At 39.9% G+C, this 19,394-nt stretch overlaps 1 pseudogene; it reads left to right on the top strand.

The window, feature by feature from the left end:
- LOC132506228 (thioredoxin-like protein 1) overlaps window positions 1-17,569 on the top strand; it is a 43,321-nt pseudogene extending 25,752 nt beyond the window's left edge.
- Window positions 17,570-19,394: the final 1,825 nt, after the last annotated feature.

The raw sequence follows: 19,394 nt of genomic DNA on the forward strand, positions 1-19,394 counted from the left end.
GAAACTATCAAACAGAAAGAAGAAAAAGTGGAAAAAGAGGCAAATAAAGAGCATGATAAATCTAAAACATAAAATAAGATCATATAACTAAGTATGAATATAGCAGTAATCAAAATAAATATAAAGGAATTCAAGTGGCCTATAGGAACAAGATTATCAGGCCAGATTTTTAAAAATCCAACCATCTGTCATTTACAATAGACACATCTAAAACATAATTGTCCAGAAATGTTGAAAATAGAAAAAACACAAAAGACAATTACTAACTAAAAGAAAGCTGATATAACAATATTAATGTCAGATATAATTTAATTCAAGCTAAAAAGCATAAAGAAAGACATAACATAGTAATAAAAGGAACAGTAATGAAAGGAACTAACACATAACAGTGTTAGTTTGAATGGCTAACGCTATGCCTTGAACTATAAAGAAAGAATACTATCAAAATCACAAGCCAAAATGAAAAACCTACCATCCTATTTAAGGTTTTAAAATACATATATCAAAAACCTGTGGAGCCAACAGAAAATATCAATGTATATTGAAAAGCTCAAAAGTAATAAACCCATTTATAGATGTAGAAACTAAGTTTCTGGGAAGTTAAGTGACCCACCCAAGGTCAAAAAGTTTATATGAGTTAGAACAACAACTATAACTCACATCTTTTAAGGCTAAATCCTATGCCCTTCCAATTTTATAACACTAAAGCCAATAGAATAAACTGCATATTTGCAGAAACTAGATTTTTCCATTCCCTTAAAATAAGTGTAAGTGTGGGGCTTCCCCAGTGGCGCAGTGGTTGAGAGTCTGCCTGCCGATGCAGGGGACACGGGTTCGTGTCCCGGTCCGAGAGGATCCCACATACCGCGGAGCGGCTGGGCCCGTAAGCCATGGCCGCTAAGCCTGCGCATTCGGAGCCTGTGCTCTGCAACGGGAGAGGCCACAACAGTGAGAGGCCTGCATACCGCAAAAATATAAAAGAAAAGAAAAGAATAAGTGTAAGTGTGTAGCATCTCCAATGGTGTTCCACTCAGATTCCCTTCGATCCCTTTGACCTTTTCAGTATGCTTTTCCTTGCCTTCTAAGTGTTTTACTTCTAATTGTCCATCTCTATGATGTTCTATGGAGAACCTCCCTGGGGCTATTGTGTTGGCTTGAGAGACAGAAGTTCCTCAAAAGTAGTCCCTATCCAATGATTGGCTGGAGTGGAAAAAGGAAAGCCCAGCTCTTTTGCCTTGGAGTTAGGCCCAAATTTGAGGTGTAATTTACATTACCAACCTCTCCTGAAGGTTAAGGCTGAGGCTAGAACTTGGCTTGGCTTCTTTCCTTCCCTGTCCTGCTTTCCACACCCAATTTTTCCCAAGAGAACTTCCTCAATAAATCAAGTTGCATGGGAATTCTCATCTCAAGGTCTGCTTCTTGGAACCCTTTGCTAAAATAAAGACCATACAACTCTGTACAGAAGTATAGCGAGAGTAGAGAGTCATCCTAGGGAAAGAACATTTGAGTGGCTCAGAGTTCCTGGTGCTCTGGTCTTTGGGAATTTCCAGTTGGATTTACGCACTGGGAATCTGGCATTGTGAATGTAGTGTCTGCCAAGCTTGAGAAAAATTCTCTTGCAGTTTCAGACTTGAGGTCAATAACCATTGATTGGCCAACTTTCTGTCCCCAACAGTCCCTCTTGGGTCCAGTTCTAGATAAGTGATATTCAAATCTGGAGGATTCTTGACTTACAGCTGTCTCTCCCTCTTTCTCTCCCTCTCCCTCTTGCTTTTAAGACTGGCTCTGAAGATGCAAAAATGGCACCACAGAGCTCTGGGCCTTAAGATGCAGGACCACGGCTGGCCATACAAGCAACGTCATGGCCTTTCGAGTTGATGTGGCCATTATTTCAGCCCCTACATTTTATCCCATAGCTTTGTTTTCCTTTGCTTTCCAAGTCTGGATCTACAGGTAGGCCCTATGTAGAAATCCAGGTCTGCCCCGTAGCAGGCAAAAATTCCATTACTCACTGTGGCTTAGAATGATATGTATCTAATAAAATATTTACCATTTTAGTGCATGCTGTATGCCATTTTACAAATGAAGAAATTGAGGTTTAGAAAAGAAAATTAACTTGCTCAGATTCACAAGGCTACTAAGTAGCTGGGTCTTGCTACCAACAGATGAAGGATTTGGTGAGCCACATATGAGTCCTGAACCTCCATGGATCCTACAAGTCATAGCATTTTCTACCCTGGCTTTGCTGACCCAGGCTCTAGCACTGGGATAGTCTTTGATTTTCTTGCTATGTGCACCAGTTGTACTTTCCAGGTTAGGGCCCTGACATCCATCCTCTGCTGACTCGTTTCTCCCGGGAGCTGACACTTGCTTCTCAAAATGTGTCTTCAATTTCTACCTGCCATTCCCTACGTATATACATAGCAGGAGGATGTGCCCTAAATGAACATCTCTGGGGACTTCCTGTTTCAAAGCCCTGCCCACTTCCTGCCAGGCTTAGCTGTGGCAACTGGGGGCCTAAAACCCTCATTGTGTCTTAGGTCGGATTCCCCAGAAGCAGAGCCCAGGACAGGAAAAATCAGGTGCCCAGGGTATATTGAGGAAGGATGCTTAGGAGAAGCCTCTAAGGGAGGACAGAAGACAGGACAGGGGAAGAAGGCAAGCAACGATGTGTGTTCTGGCAAAATCTAAACTTGGCCTGATCCATGAAAGGCTCTGGAGACACAATCGTCCCCTCCTTAAGGCAAGGGGGCTGGCCTTTTGTACCCCTGCATCAGTCAGTCATTGCTATAGGCTTCTCCTGGTGGGGGGTGTAGGGGTATAACCTCCTAGGCATCAGTTAAGGGCAATTCTTGGGGAAGGAGGCCTCCGTGAGCCCTTAGCAGCCAACACTGAAAGCAGCCGGGGGCTGGGGGCCCTGCCCATGCAACAGCATCTACTCCATGTGCCTGAGTCCAAGTCGGGCTCTGAACTGACAGGCTGCAGCAGTCAGATCCCTTTCTCTCACCCCACCTCCCTGCTCCTGGACTCCTGCTTCCCACCAGCCCTTGTGGCTGGGATCTCCCATGCCAGCTGCTCATCCACAGCTTACTTGATTTTAGTACAGAGTAAACTGCATTGGCGCCCGACACTTTATTAGTGTTCTAAATCTTTGTTTACAGTTACCAAGACTCCCCAGGTGGCAGCAAAAAAGTCAACAAGGAAATAATACTCCACCAGCTGGCGTATTAGCTGGGGATCAAACCACCACACAGGTAACAGCTGGGTGTGCGCCCACAATCCTCAGGGCATTGCTGGCCCTGAAGGCTCATCTGGAGTTACGCGTTTTAACCCCCTTTCTGAGCCTGCCTCTTTATCCTCCGCGTCTTCCAGTTATTTTGCACCATGTGGAAGCTGAGGTAGTAATGAGCTCTGAAGCTGTTCCACTGCCTTTGACAGCCCGCAGTTGTTCGTTTGATCCAGTTGCTTGCTGCTACGTACATCAATCTCTTGGCAAAATCTGTGCCATTACATCCCATTGTTTCCTTAGTCTAAAACTCACATCTTCTGATGCTAAATCCTATGTGTTTCTTGTATGAAATGAACACTTTAAGGGAGCCCTGAAGAAAAACTCTCCAGCTCTTCTTATCCGAGACTGAAGAAATTAGGATGAGTCCAAAGGAAGTCATTCAGAGGGGCCAAGAGAAATATACTAAACACTGCTGCTATTGCTTCACGCCTCCTGGTTTGATTCCCTGGACCACATGCATGTGACCCATGGGTGGGCTAGAGACACCATGAGGGTGGCAACAGGCTTGGGCTTTAGAGCCTGTGCCTGAATTCTGGTTCCAGAAAATCAGAGCTGTGTGACTTGGGACAAGTGACTTAAAATCTTCATGCATCAGATTTCTTCTCCATAAAATAATAGTACCTATTATTTCAGGGCTGTGAGGATGACATTTGAAAATATATGTTAGACACTCAGCCTCGAGGCTGTGTCTAGATTTGGTGGGGCCTGAAGTTTATTTAAATATACCCTCCCACAAATAAAAAAAAAATTAAAACATTTTGCATTTGCAGATTTTATGAAAACACTTAAATATGTGAACATGCTAAGGCCCTTTTCAAGGCCTTGGGAAAGCTCCATGTATGTGAGAGGCCCCAAGCTTAAACTTTATTAGCTTCATATTGAATCTGCTTTTCTTAACAGTCTGTGCTCACTAAATATTAGCTATCAGGGATCTGGTGTGGGAAAGAGGGGCCTCAGCTTCTTATACATGTGTTCTTAATTAGACTCCATGCCTCTTGGGAGTGAGCCAAAGACCCAAAAATACGGTCTGGTGATCTGGGGGGAGTTTAGGAGAATGTATTGTGTCTGGGTGGGACAGTACCTTGTGAAAGGGATGTGACCAACTGTATTACTTAGGATAAGTAATGTTAGCTGCTATAAAAAACAGCCCCTATAATTTCAGTAGCCCCAAAATACAAAAATATATTTCTAATTCATATAAAGTCCACTGGATTCTCCTGGTTGGTGAGACCCAGACTCCTTCATCTCATGAGTCCCCATCTTAGTTCTTAGAATCCTCTCCATCTAGCTGATAGATAGGGAAAAAAATAAAGTGGAAGATAGCTCATGGGAAATCTTCATGGGCCACATTCTACTAGATAGAATTCAGACACATGGCCACAAGTAACTGTAGAGGAATCTGGGAAATGTGGTCTAGCTGTGTAACCAGGAAGAAAGGGAAACAGATTTGGTGAGCCAGTTTAATATCTGCCAAACCAACTTTCCTTTAAGTTTGACTAAGGACCACAAGGTGGGGCTGAAGTAAATTTTACTTGAGTCCAATAACAGGCAGACTTTTGTCTCTAGACTGAGTAGACAAGAACTATGAGAAACACAGGAGATAAAAGGGAATCAATCATAAGAGGCAGGCCTATGGCTTCAAAAGTTAGTATGTCTTTTGTTGACCTTGTACTGATGCTACTGGAAGCCTTACTCCATGGGAAGGTCAAGAGGGAACCTCTCCACTTCCAGGATGTCCAAGAAGAACAGGGGTCTGTGGAAGTACAGGAAGAAGACCCTGGGCCAGACCATGTACCAGCCAGAGATAGGAGCAAAGAGTGGGAAGTAGTCCCCATTCCTGAGAGGCAGAAAGCAATTCGTGCTCAAAGAAAAGTTCACAGTTTTGGAGAATAGACTAGAATATCAGAGAGGAAGCATAAGACATTATATTTCTGAAAGGGAAGATGGCAAAAAACACATTGGAAAAAGAGTCAACTCTACCCTTTGGCCATAGCGTCCAAAAGAGAAGAGAAATCTGAAAGCATTCCACATAACACGGGGAGCAGCAAGCAAGACTTACTATGGATTCATAGTCTCCATCATCCGAGTCTACTCAACAGTTTCCTCCTGCAGAATCACAAAGCCCTGCAGTGACCTCATGAGCCAAGAGTGAGAACTGTCAGCATCACGGTGCAGGTAGGGGTATTACTTAAATGATGTTGGGATTTCTCCTTATCATGGGACCCTGAGGGACCATGGACACTTGAGGACTTTGGGTTATTCTCATCTGGCTACCACAGAACAGAAAGCATTGGATTGGTAATTTTCCTTTTCTTCTTTATAAAAATTTAACTCTATTCTGATGTGCTGTGGCTAAAGCTTATAAAGAATCCAGTCTTCTAGTACATTTCCAGGATGGCAGCTTAAGCAAAGAAGGAAGCAATCACTTTCTACCATCACCCCATAGAATAAGGTCACCTGACCCTCAATTCTGAAAGCCAGTGGACTCCAAAGTTAAACTTGTCAGAGCCTTCCTGCTTCAAGGTCTTCATATTTCTTCTCAGCAGCTGCGGGACCTCATCAGTCAGCTCAGTTTTACCTACATCTCAAGGGTTGATTTTTACCTATATAGGAAGAATTTACCCAGCTTTCATGGTATCAATTTTTCCTCAATGCTCTGCCTCTGAGCTGTACATAATCCTGTTTAAATAGCTAGATCATTTCCTTCCAAATAGAAATTCTTTCCAAATTTCTTTCCCTATCAGGTGGCTCAACACAAACTAGGTAAGTACTATGACCAGTCACCCTGCTCCTTGTACCACTCTGTTTTGGCCTGTCCCACTGGATCTCTTGCTTAGTCCCATGCTGTCTTCTCTGCCTGGAACCATCTTCCCATAGAGCCTTGCATTCCTCATTACTGCTCATTGGTCAGGGCCAGCTTAAATATCAACTCCTTAAAAACCCTCCTGTGATTAATTTATCTAAAACATGACCTACCTCTGTCATTCTCTTCCACCTTACTCTGAAATTGTATAATTTATTTTAATTTTTTTATTTATTTTAATTATATTTTTTTATTAGTCATCCATTTTATACACATCAGTGTATACACGTCAATCCCAATCTCCCAATTCATCACACCACCATCCCCACCCCCCTGCCGCTTTCCCCCCTTGGTGTCCATTAGAGAACGTTTATTCTCTACCTCTGTGTCTCAATTTCTGCCCTGCAAACCAGTTCATCTATACCATTTTTCTATGTTCCACATATATGCGTTAATATATGATATTTGTTTTTCTCTTTCTGACTTACTTCACTCTAGACAGTCTCTAGATCCATCCACATCTCTACAAATGACCCAATTTCATTCCTTTTTATGGCTGAGTAATATTCCATTGTATATATGTACCACAATTCTTTATCCATTCATCTGTTGATGGGCATTTAGGTTGCTTCCATGACCTATTGTAAATAGTGCTGCAATGCACATTGGGGTGCATGTGTCTTTTTGAATTATGGTTTTCTCTGGGTATATGCCCAGTAGTGGGATTGCTGGATCATATGGTAATTCTATTTTTAGTTTTTTAAGGAACCTCCATAGTGGCTGTATCAATTTACATTCCCACCAACAGTGCAAGAGAGTTCCCTTTTCTCCACACCCACTCCAGCATTTGTTGTTTATAGATTTTCTGATGATGCCCATTCTAACTGGTGTGAGGTGACACCTCATTGTAGTTTTGATTTGCATTTCTCTAATAATTAGAGATGTTGAGCAGCTTTTCATGTGCTTCTTGACCATTTGTATGTCTTCTTTGGAGAAATGTCTATTTAGGTCTTCTGCCCATTTTTGGATTGGGTTGTTTGTTTTTGTAATATTGAGCTGCATGAGCTGTTTATATATTCTTGACATTAATCCTTTGTCCGTTGATTCGTTTGCAAATATTTTCTCCCATTCTGAGGGTTGTCTTTTCATCTTGCTTATGGTTTCCTTTGCTGTGCAAAAGCCTTTAAGTTTCATTAGGTCCCATTTGTTTATTTTTGTTTTTATTTCCATTACTCTAGGAGGTGGGTCAAAAAAGATCTTGCTGTGATTTATGTCAAAGAGTGCTCTTCCTATGCTTTCCTCTAAGAGTTTTATAGTGTCCTGTCTTACATTTAGGTCTCTAATCCATTTTGAGTTTATTTTTGTGTATGGTGTTAGAGAGTGTTCTAATTTCATTCTTTTACATGTAGCTGTCCAGTTTTCCCAACACCGGTTATTGAAGAGACTGTCTTTTCTCCATTGTATATCCTTGCCTCCTTTGTCATAGATTAGTTAACCATAGGTATGTGGTTTTATCTCTGGGCTTTCTATTTGTTCCATTGACCTATATTTCTGTTTTTGTGCCAGTACCATATCATCTTGAATACTGTAGCTTTGTAGTATAGTCTGAAGTCAGGGAGTCTGTTTCCTCCAGCTCCACTTTTTTCCCTCAAGACTGCTTTGGCTATTGGGGGTCTTTTTTGTCTCCATACAAGATTTATGATTTTTTTGTTCTAGTTCTGTAAAAAATGCCATTGGTAATTTGATAGGGATCGCATTGAATCTGTAGATTGCATTGAATCTGTAGATTTGCCTCCATCTGTAGTATAGCCATTTTCACAATATTGATTCTTCCAATCCAAAAACATGGTATATCTCTCCATCTGTTGGTGTTATTTTTAATTTCTTTCATCAGTATCTTATAGTTTTCTGCATACAGGTCTTCTGTCTCCCTAGGTAGGTTTATTCCGAGGTATTTTATTCTTTTTGTTACAGTGGTAAATGAGAGTGTTTCCTTAATTTCTCTTTCAGATTTTTCATCATTAGTATATTGGAATGCAAGAGATTTCTGTGCGTTAATTTTGTATCCTGCAAGTTTACCAAATTCATTGATTTGCTGTAGTAGTTTTCTGGTGGCATCTTCAGGATTCTCTATGTATAGTATCATGTCATCTGCAAACAGTGACAATTTTACTTCTTCTTTTCCAATTTTTCTTCCTTTTATTTCTTTTTCTTCTCTGATTGCCATGGCTAGGACTTCCATAACTATGCTGAATAATAGTGGTAAGAGTGGATATCCTTGTCTTGTTCCTGATCTTAGAGAAAATGCTTTCAGTTTTTCACCATTGAGAATGATGTTTGCTGTGGGTTTGTTGTATATGGCCTTTATTATGTTGAGGTAGGTTCCCTCTATGCCCACTTTCTGGATAGTTTTTAGCATAAATGGTGTTGAATTTTGTCAAAAGCTTTTTCTGCACCTATTGAGATGACCATATGATTTTTATGTTTCAATTTTTTAATATGGTGCATCACATTGATTGATTTGCATATACTGAAGATTCCTTGCATCCCTGGGATAAATCCCACTTGATAATGATCATGGTGTATGATCCTTTTAATGTGTTGTTGGATTCTGTTTGCTAGTATTTTGTTGAGGATTTTTGCATCTGTTTTCATCAGTGATATTGGTCTGTAATTTTCTTTTTTTGTAGTATCTTTGTCTGGTTTGGGTATCAGGGTGATGGTGGCTTCATAGAATGAGTTTGGGAGTGTTCCTTCCTCTGCAATTTTTTGGAAGAGTTTGAGAAGGATAGGTGTTAGCTCTTCCCTAAATGTTTGATAGAATTCACGCCATCTGGTCCTGGACTTTTGTTTGTTGGAAGATTTTTCATCACAGTTTCAATTTCATTACTTGTGATTGGTCTGTTCATATTTTTTATTTCTTCCTGGTTCAGTCTTGGATGGTTATACTTTTCTAAGAATTTGTCCATTTCTTCCAGGTTGTCCATTTTATTGGCCTAGAGTTGCTTGTAGTAGTCTCTTAGGACGCTTTTTATTTCTGTGGTGTCTGTCGTAACTTCTCCTTTTTCATTTCTAATTTTATTGATTTGAGTCCTCTCCCTCTTTTTCTTGATGAGTCTGACTAATGGTTTATCAATTTTGTTGATCTTCTCAAAGAAACCACTTTTAGTTTTATTGATCTTTGCTATTGTTCTCTTTGTTTGTATTTCATTTATTTCTGCTCTGATCTTTATGATTTCTTTCCTTCTGCTAACTTTGGGTTTTGTTTGTTCTTCTTTCTCTAGTTCCCTTAGGTGCAAGGTTAGATTGTTTATTTGAGATTTTTCTTGTTTCTTGAGGTAGGCTTTTATAGCTATAAACTTCCCTCTTAGAACCGCTTTTGCTGCATCCCATAGGTTTTGGATCGTCGTGTTTTCATTGTCATTTGTCTCTAGGTATTTTTTGATTTCCTCTTTGATGTTTTCAGTGATCTCTTGGTTATTTAGTAACGTATTGTTTAGCTTCCATGTGTTTGTGGTTTTTAAGTTTTTTTTCCCTGTATTCATTTCTAATCTCATAGCATTGTGGTCAGAAAAGATGTTTGATATGATTTCAATTTTCTTACATTTACTGAGTCTTGATTTGTTACCCAGTATGTGATCTATCCTGAAGAATGTTCTGTGCGCACTTCAGAAGAAAGTGTAATCTGCTGTTTTTGGATGGAATGTCCTGTAAATATCAATTAAATCTATCTGATCTATTGTGTCATTTAAAGCTTGTGCTTCCTTATTAATTTTCTGTTTGGTGTATGTGTCCATTGGTGTAGGTGAGGTGTTAAAGTTCCCCACTATTATTGTGTTACTGTCAATTTTCTCTTTTATAACTGTTAGCAGTTACCTTATGTATTGGGGTGCTCCTATGTTGGGTGCATATACATTTATAATTGTTAAATCTTCTTTTTGGATTGATCCCTTCGTAATTATGTAGTGTTCTTCCTTGTCTCTTGTAACATTCTATATTTTAAAGTCTATTTTATCTGATATGAATATTGCTACTCCAGCTTTCTTTTGATTTCCATTTGCATGGAATATCTTTTTCCATCCCCTTACTTTCAGTCTGTATGTGTCCCCAGGTCTGAAGTGGGGCTCTTGTGGACAGCATTTATATGGGTCTTCTTTTTGTATCCATTCAGCAAGCCTGTGTCTTTTGGTTGGAGCATTTAATCCATTTACGTTTAAGGTAATTATTGATATATATGTTCCCATGAACATTTTCTTAATTGTTTTGGGTTTGTTTTTGTAGGTCCTTTTCTTCTCTTGTGTTTCCCACTTAGAGAAGTTCCTTTAGCATTTGTTGTAGAGCTGGTTTGGTGCTGCTGAATTCTCATAGCTTTTGCTTGTCTGTAAAGCTTTTGATTCCTCCATCGAATCTGAATGATATCCTTGCCGTGTAGAGTAATCTTGGTGTAGTTTCTTCCCTTTCATCACTTTAAGTATGTCATGCCACTCCCTTCTGGCTTGTAGAGTTTCTGCTGAGAAATCAGCTGTTAACCTTATGGGAGTTCCCTTGTATGTTATTCGTTGTTTTCCCCTTGCTGCTTTCAATAATTTGTCTTTGTCTTTAATTTTTGCCAATTTGATTACTATGTGTCTTGGCATGTTTCTCCTTTGGTTTATCCTGTATGGACTCTCTGCACTTCCTGGACTTGGGTGGTTATTTCCTTTCCCATGTTAGGAAAGTTTTAGACTATAATCTCTTCAAATATTTTCTTGGGTCCTTTCTCTCTCTCTTCTCCTTCTGAGACCCCTATAATGTGAATGTTGTTGCGTTTAATGTTGTCCCAGAGGTCTCTTAGGCTGTCTTCATTTCTTTTCATTATTTTTTCTTTATTCTGTTCTGCAGCAGTGAATTCCACCATTCTGTCTTCCAGGTCACTTATCCATTCTTCTGCCTCAGTTATTCCACTATTGATTCCTTCTAGTGTAGTTTTCATTTCAGTTATTGTATTGTTCATCTCTATTTCCTTTTTCTTCATTCTTCTATGTCTTTGTTAAACATTTCTTGCATCTTTGCCTCCATTCTTTTTCTGAGGTCCTGGATCATTTTCACTATCATTATAGATTTTTTTTTTTTTGCACTCATTACTATTTGTCTCCCCAGCCAGAACACAAAATTCACAAGAGGAGTCACTCTGTCTTGTTTGCCATGATAACCCTAGGACCTCTGGGAACTTAATAAATATTTGTTGATTGAATGGGTTCCATACTCCACCTGCCCATTGATTTTTTTTCACCAGCAACAGCATCATGGTCTTTTCCCTTCAGCATTAGCCACAAGTTAATAAATCCAGCTCTGTTCCCCAAAACAAAATTTTGTGTTGATAAGGAATGATATGCATGCACTTTGAACCAATATTTGTGATTTTCTATCTTGGAGAAAGTTAACTAATAGCTCAGCCTTACAGAAAACATCTTCTATTATATCAGCTACATCTGGGGTTCTCCATACTTTTCCTAGAGAATATGTATAGGACTGGGGAAAGAAGAGGAGCATCATTCAACTACAACGCTTAGAAAACTCTCTTTTCATCTCCCTCTTGGCTCTACAGTAGTTATGATTAATGTATACAATTCCCCCCTCCCATGGCTGCTCTTCTAGAAAGACATGGTACCAAACTGTAAGTTTCATACATCAAAATTATGACTGGCTTATTCATTTCTGTAAAACAAGTATGTAGAACAGCCCCTGGCATGTGGTTGGTGCTCAGAAAATGCAAATTGAATACCTATTGAATGACCAGATTTATAAACATTTGCCTGTTAACTGGACAGAGTCTTGGCCCTTGAGAAGAAAGGAGTTGGCCATAGCATCCCAGAGTTAGCACTGCCAGAGTCACTAGGAAGAGAATGGATTTTGCAGACCCGAATGTTAACACATTAAGGAGCGGAAGGCTGGAGATCATCTTTGCTTTGGTTTAATAATTTTATCTAGACCTCTTTATTCAGTAGAACTTAGCTCCCAGTAAGAGGTCAATTCTATAATGAGAAGTTTTGTTCTTCCTTTATTTTTGAGGCATTTAAGGTCCAATAAAAGGGGTTAGGACTGACTTGGTGTCAGAAATTAAAAGGAAGACAAAACATTTGCATGTTTTGATAATAGCTTCACACTTTCACCTGTGCAATCTTTTCTTAAACACTCTTGCAATTCACTGAGAATCAGGATTCCATCATCCAGCCTGAAATGGTTTCCTCTGGAGGCTCATGTATATGCATTCCTTTCTTACTTTCTCCCTAACTTCTGATTTTGCTTACATGCTTAGTAATCACCCCAAGGACGAGGAGGACACAGAGAGCAGAGTGTTGAGCATCGATTCAGTCAGCAGTTTGTGTATTTTCCTTCTTATCCTGGATGTGAAGCCCCATTCTAAAATTTGCAATTAAAACCAGAGCCTACCTTAAAGATAACATTATATTTTCCCCCCAATGGTCAAATTCTGCATAATAACATCAAATTGTATTCACTGTCTCTCCAGAGTGGCTCACTGCTTTTAATCAGTAAGTGGAAAAGAGAATGTTTTTCTTGGTTCTAGCTGTATTCCATTGCAAAAGCTCAAACTGCACTAAGGTGAAGATTGCAGTATTTCTGCAAGGGTTAGAAGGGATCCCAACTAACCAAAATAGGTCAATATGCCCAGACCGCTGCACTTAATGTGGTGTCTAAGCCTCTTTTCTGGCTCACAGTTGTTTAAGAAGCCATTTTTCTTGGTATGTCCTAATAATCCCACCTCATTTCTGCCAATGGCAGGACTGAATTAGAATAGCATGACCAATGATAAACTCTAAAACACGATTTTATGTTGACCCCCTGCCATCCCCAGGAGATATGATGGTTTAAGAGGGTTATGCATCCTTTGACACTCTCCCACTAAGGGGTAGGGTCTGTGTTCACACCCCTTGAAATCAGGTGGGCTTTGTCATTGCCTCAACCTAAGGAGTGCAACAGAAGTAACACTGAGGCTGCCATGTGCTGAAGGTACCAGGTGGAGAGGCCACTGAGAGAGAAGAGAGATGGCCAATGAGCCCCAGCTGTTCCAGCCCCAGCCATTCCATCTTCCCAGGTCACGGAATGCCATGCATGTGAACATAGAAAACTTCAAGATGACTCTAGCTCTAGTTGCTTTCTGACTGTAACCACCGAGAGCTGGGAGCCAGATGTGCCCAGAGGAGCCTGGCTGACCCCAGAATCATGAGAGACACTAATAAATGATTATTGTCTTAAGACTCTATGTTTTGAGGTTGTTGGTTACATTGCAGTAAATAACTAGAAGAGGAGGCATCACTCATAATGTGATGTAGAACTGAACCCAGATGATTCTCCTGCCCCCACTAGATACAAGGCTGTGGTAGGCGGCACTGATGTGGGCACACAGAGACAAAGCAATGCCACACGGGACGTTGGTGCTGGTAGCTGTCTGCAGGCTATGATTTGATAAAGAATCAATGGAACCTCCCCAAGGGCACTACTCTGGCCCCTGACCGTAGTAATTGCTTCGATAGGATTTGCATCCTAGCAAACGTGCAGAATGCTAGAGATCCCCATGTACAAGGAGTTTCAAACTAGGAGCACTTGGGGTTTCGAGAAGGGACTGTCAAGGAGGTAGGGTGCAGAGCAAGCCTAGTGGGAACAACCTTTTCCTTTCCTCTGTTCTCAGGGTCAGGGCTTCTTTCCAGCCTCAGGGGTGGGACATATGACTCCAGTGACCAATCAGTGCAACACATTCCTCTGGCCATTATGATTGCTGTAGGCTTGGACATGAGGTCTAGGCCAGCCAATCAAAGTGAATGTCAGGACCTTCACAGGGAATTCTGGGGGAAAGATGTTTACTCTTCTTCACTAGTTTGGACATTAAAAGGATGTTACTCTGAGAGCTTCCAGTGGTCATCCTGTGATGAGGAGGCAAGGATCCTGGGAATGGAGTAGAAAGAGGGAAAGCAGAGGAGAGAGGAGGCAGACAAACTGATCTTGATATCTTTGTTTGTACCTCTGTATCCAGCTATGCTTGAAGCTGGACCTTCCTAGGTTATTTTGTAATTTGAGCCCATAAATTTATTTTGCTTGTTGACTTAAGCAACTAGAATCAAAAGAATATCAATGAATACATATATGCTTAGCTTCTTTAAAAGTTTATGTCTAGGAAAAGTTATTTCTGCTGCTAAAAATATGTTTAGAAATAGCTGATATTAGTCCATTTGATTTAGTCCTTTTTGTTTTGCAAAAGGAAAGGAATAAAGTCAAATTAGTACCCTGGTCACCTGACATAATCCCATGTAATAATAATGATGATAAAGATGATGATGATGATACTAACATTCACTGAGCCCTAATCCTGGGCAAGACAATGTTCTAAATGCTATGGATATATTAGCTCATTTAATCATCTCAATAATATTATAGGATACTCCATGATTATGCCCATATACAAATAATGGAATTGAAACACAGAGAAGATAAGTAACATTCCTCAGATCACACAGCAGTAGTGGTGAAGCTCGGATGGAACCCAGCTCATTCTTTTAGCTGTACCCTGGTGCTGTCTCTGACAAGGTAAAGTGATTTTTGAACAACCCCTGGGTTCTGGGCCCTTTGTCTTTTCACAGTGCCTCCATTCTTAAAGCATGGAACCCAGAAGGCCCATGTTAAATATAAGTGGGAGAGTTTCCATCACTGTGGATTTGCCTCCATCATCTCTTCTTATTCCAGCAACAAAGTACCTGCCTTACCCATGTCAGCTTGGGTCTGACACATTTCCCAGAGGTGAGAAAATGCAGAGATCAAAGAGAAAATTTTTAACGTAAGTTGTCAGCTTGTTTCTGCTGCCAAAAATTCTCATGTTTAAAAGCACAATACTTTATTCTTCAATTTAAACAAATTAAATTGTAGCTGACTCTCAGTCCTCTTTTCACTTGGGTTGAGGAAGATTCAGTCTCAGTGAGTATGAAGAGTCTTTGCTCCCACCCCCCCCCCAGTTCCCAGAAGGGTCCAAGAAGTTGTGTGCAGCATAGAATTTGGGGGGCTCCCCCCCATGGTGTTTGGACCCTGTATGCTCCTTGTTCAGATGTGCATAGTCCTTGGAGGGAAGGTGGCTCTGACAGACACCTCATTGTCTGTTACTCTTGGGTGCAGGGTACTTTGTGAGACTGGTTTCCCAGAGGCTGGGGCCAAGCTTCCCTCATGGGTCTCACATCCATTTAATTCTAAGGAGATGCTGGGGTGCCAGATCGGAAGCCACCATCCCTTTCTTTGTCTCCGTTAATCTTCACCTCTCTGCTTTTACTATTTCTACCTTCCCTTGGATGAAGAACACAAGCACCCTCACTGCCCCCACTCTGTTCTTTGTAGCGCTTTTCACATTGCATGGGTTTCAGCCTAAATTAAAATGGGCTTTTTAAAGAATTGTAGAGCTTTTAACCATTCAAGCATCATTTATTTTACTTTTCCCTTAAATACATTTTGAAAAATCTCTTAGAAGTCCAGTCAGTTTAGGGGTTAGTTAGTGTATATTTTAATTGACCATTCAATTTCAAATAAATATGGAGGAAATTGTAACCCTCTTCAACAGCTCAATGACAATTTAAGGAGAATGAGAACCTGATTAAAACAATTAGGAACTTAGAAACCAGACTCAGATGTGGTCAGACGTGGTCAAAGAAAACAAGCCCAGGAATTTTTAAATCCTGTCTTATTTTGCTTTTAAGAAAAACGTTAAAACCACAAAATTAAAAGAGATATTGCCCTAAATTTGAAATGATTTAATAAACAGATTGGATGCAATTATTATAGTTGGCATTGAGAAATATTGATAACTAAAATTTTATCTTTTGAAAAATAAAAATGATCGTTCTCACCTAGCCTGTAGGCTAGAAGCTGGGAAAGAAAACATTTCAATAGCCTGTTCTCTGTTACGTATGTTGATCAACCCATGTAATCAAATTCCTGATCAGATGGGCCATCTGCAGACACCCCAAGAAGGAGAGTTTTCTATCAGCCCCATTTTATTTACTCCCTTTTTGGATTTGTGGACTTTACTGAATTTTGTGGTAGGTGAATAATAGCCTAATAAAACTATCCCAAAACCTATTCCAAAAATTAATATATATATATTTATATATATACATATATATATACACACTATATATGTATATATATAAATAATGTTATAAAATATATATAAAAACTATATGTAATTTTAAATGTATAACACATTATAATCAATATAGTGTGTATTATATATCTCATACGTATGATGTGTTGTTAGTTGTATCTTACATTATATATTGTATAAATGCATCTATGATTACATCATATAAAATTATAGGCCTTCTCTTCCCTCATCTTTCCTCTCCCCCTCCCATCCCGCCCCCTCTGCTGCTCCGCTCTCTGGCCTGACTCGGCACTGGGGGACCCTGGAGAAGACGCCAGGGTCGCCACCTCCTTTGTCCAGGCCTAGGTCTTCCTGAGCCTCCCCCCTTCCTCTCCAGGGCCTTCTTCTCCTTCAGTTTTGAAGCCAGTGGTGTTGTGGCCGCCCTGCCAGGCTCTCTGAGAGTGGTGGGTGTGAAACGGGTCAGGAGTGACCTGGATTTCCAGACTCACCATGGTCAAATTCACCATGCAAGGGTGTGGACCGTGTTTAAGGATTGCTCCAGCATTCAGCTCTATGTGTAATAAGTATCCACAAGCAGTTTCCTTGGAAGTAGGTGTACATCAGTGTCAGGGAACAGCTGCCACCAACAATATGTCAGCAATACCTACATTTTTGTTTTTTTGAAACAAAGTGATAGTTGATCAGTATCAAGGAGCAGATGCTGTGGGACTAGAAGAAAAAACCAAGCAGCACTTAGAAAACAGCCCTGGAAGCGATGAGGACACAGATATTCCAAAAGGCTATATGGATTTTATGCTTTTTTTTTAACAAATCTGGCTGTGAATGTCTTAATGAAAGTGAGGAGCATGGATTTGACAACTGTTTATGAAAAGACATGACCTTCTTGGAATCTGATTGGGATGGACAGCTGCTTATTACTGTAGTCTTCAATCAGCCTGTTAAGCTTTATTCAATGAAATTTCAAGGTCCAGATAATGGTCAGTGTCCGAAATACGTAAAAATTTCTATCAATTTACCCCTATCTATGGATTTTGAAGAGGCAGAAAGAAGTGAACCAATTCCAACTCTGGAACTATCAGAGGATGATATTAAAGAAGATGGTATTGTCCCACTTCATATGTTAAGTTTCAGAATGTTAATAGCATAACTATATTTATTTAGTCCAATCAAGTGAAGAAGAAACAACTAGAATTTCATATTTTACTTTTACTGGAACTCCAGTCCAGGCAGCAAACATGAATGGTTTCAAATGAGTAGTTTGCAAAAAAGGAGAAAGCCACTAAGGTACAAAAGACACTGGAAGACCATATTGCAATCAGATCTACAGCTCTTGGATAATTGCTTGATTCTCGCCAGAGACCTTCTTTTTTTTTTTAATTTAATTAAAAAAATATGTAATTGATTTACAATGTTGTGTTAATTTCAGGTATACAGCACAGTGAATCAGTTATACATATATATATATATATATATATATATATATATATATATACACTCTTTTAGATTATTTTCCCATATAGGCCATTACAAAGTATTGAGTAGAGTTCCCTGTGCTATACAGTAGATCCTTATTCATTATTTACTTTATATATAGTAGTGTGTATAAGATTTTCAATATTTCATTCATTGCCATTACCAATAAATCATTGCCTTTGTTCAGATGGTAAAAAAAAATATTATAACAAATAATTGGGCAAGTTATAAAGTTGACCCTTGTACAAGCAAGGTTAGGGGCACTGACCCTCTGTGCAGTTGAAAATCCAAGTATAACTTATAGTCAGCCCTCTATGTGCACATTTCTTCTGTATTCGCACTTCTGTATCTGTGAATTCAACCAACCTCGGATCTCTTTTTTTTTTTTTTTGGCCACACGGCTCGCAGGATCTTAATTCCGTGACCAGGGATTGATCCCAGCCCTCAGCAGTGAAAGTGCAGAGTCCTAACCACTGGATAGCCAGAGAATTCCCAACCTTGGATCTTGTAATACTGTAGTATTATTCAGTGAAAAAAAAATCCAAGTTTAAGTGTACCCACACAGTTAAAATCCATGTTGTTCAAGGGTCACTTGTAATTGTTAATGAGCCCTTTACCTCCCCTGCTCTGGTTTCAAAGCTGAAGACACCTAAATTCTTTTGACCCCCACAAAACTTCCTCCTTCCATAAATATGCCACCCCGACTTTCTCCACAGACCTGACAGTAAAACAAACAAACAAACAAAACAAAAAACTTTCCCTGAGACTAGTCCATCCCTGTGTCAGGTTGTTTTTGATTTGCTTTGTTTTGTTCAGTACATCATGAGGTCAAGAGCCCTAAAGTCAGCCTGCTGAGCCTCTAATCCTGGCTTCACCCCTTTAACAGCTGTGATTGAGTTCAAGTCAGCTCCCTCTCTTTGCCCAGATCACCCACCTGAAAAGTGGAGGAGTAATTGAATTCATCACCCAAGGGCATCAGGAGGACTAAATGACTTGTAAGAATTCAGGATTCAGTCATTAAAACAGTGACTTATGCTCAATAAATGATAGTAGTAGTAGTAATATTATAGTTATCCTCCTGTTGTATGGATTCTCAAAAATATCTTAAATTTTAAACTACTTAGGCCTTATAATTGGAGCAGAGTCAGCCTCATCCTTATTTGGGGAAACAAGAGAACGTGACAAGCAAAGGCTTCATGGTCACAACCTGGGAACAGGGCCAGAAAACCCATATTTGGGGCATCCCTTTTTGCTGCCCTGTAAATGGTCTTTATTTGCTTTTCCTATCTAGTCTCTAGATTAATTGCGAATTTAGATGGAGGAACTTGAAGTTTGCCCATACATTTTCTGTGTTTAAAGAGAAGATTTTTATCCCTGAATATTCTGCAGTGAGCACGAGTCAAGGAGAGTGACTCAGGCTATCTTCTCAGAGGTGGCCAGTCATAAATCAGCTCATACAGAAAATTAATCTCTCCTGGCTTCTTTGGGAAGTTAGCAATTATTAGTAGACAGTGAGAGAGAGTCTTCAAAAGAGGCATATGTGACAATGTCACCTAAGTATCTTCCAAACTTATTGATATTGGAGAAAAGATTTTCCCTCAAGTAAGCTTTGTGGGGATGGGGCGGGGAGCTCTTAGCAAGCAGATGCAGCCAAAGGAAGTCGTTGGGGCCTGAAACTCAATACAAAT

This window comes from Lagenorhynchus albirostris, chromosome 15, assembly GCF_949774975.1.
Source record: "Lagenorhynchus albirostris chromosome 15, mLagAlb1.1, whole genome shotgun sequence".
NCBI classification, from domain to species: domain Eukaryota; kingdom Metazoa; phylum Chordata; class Mammalia; order Artiodactyla; family Delphinidae; genus Lagenorhynchus; species Lagenorhynchus albirostris.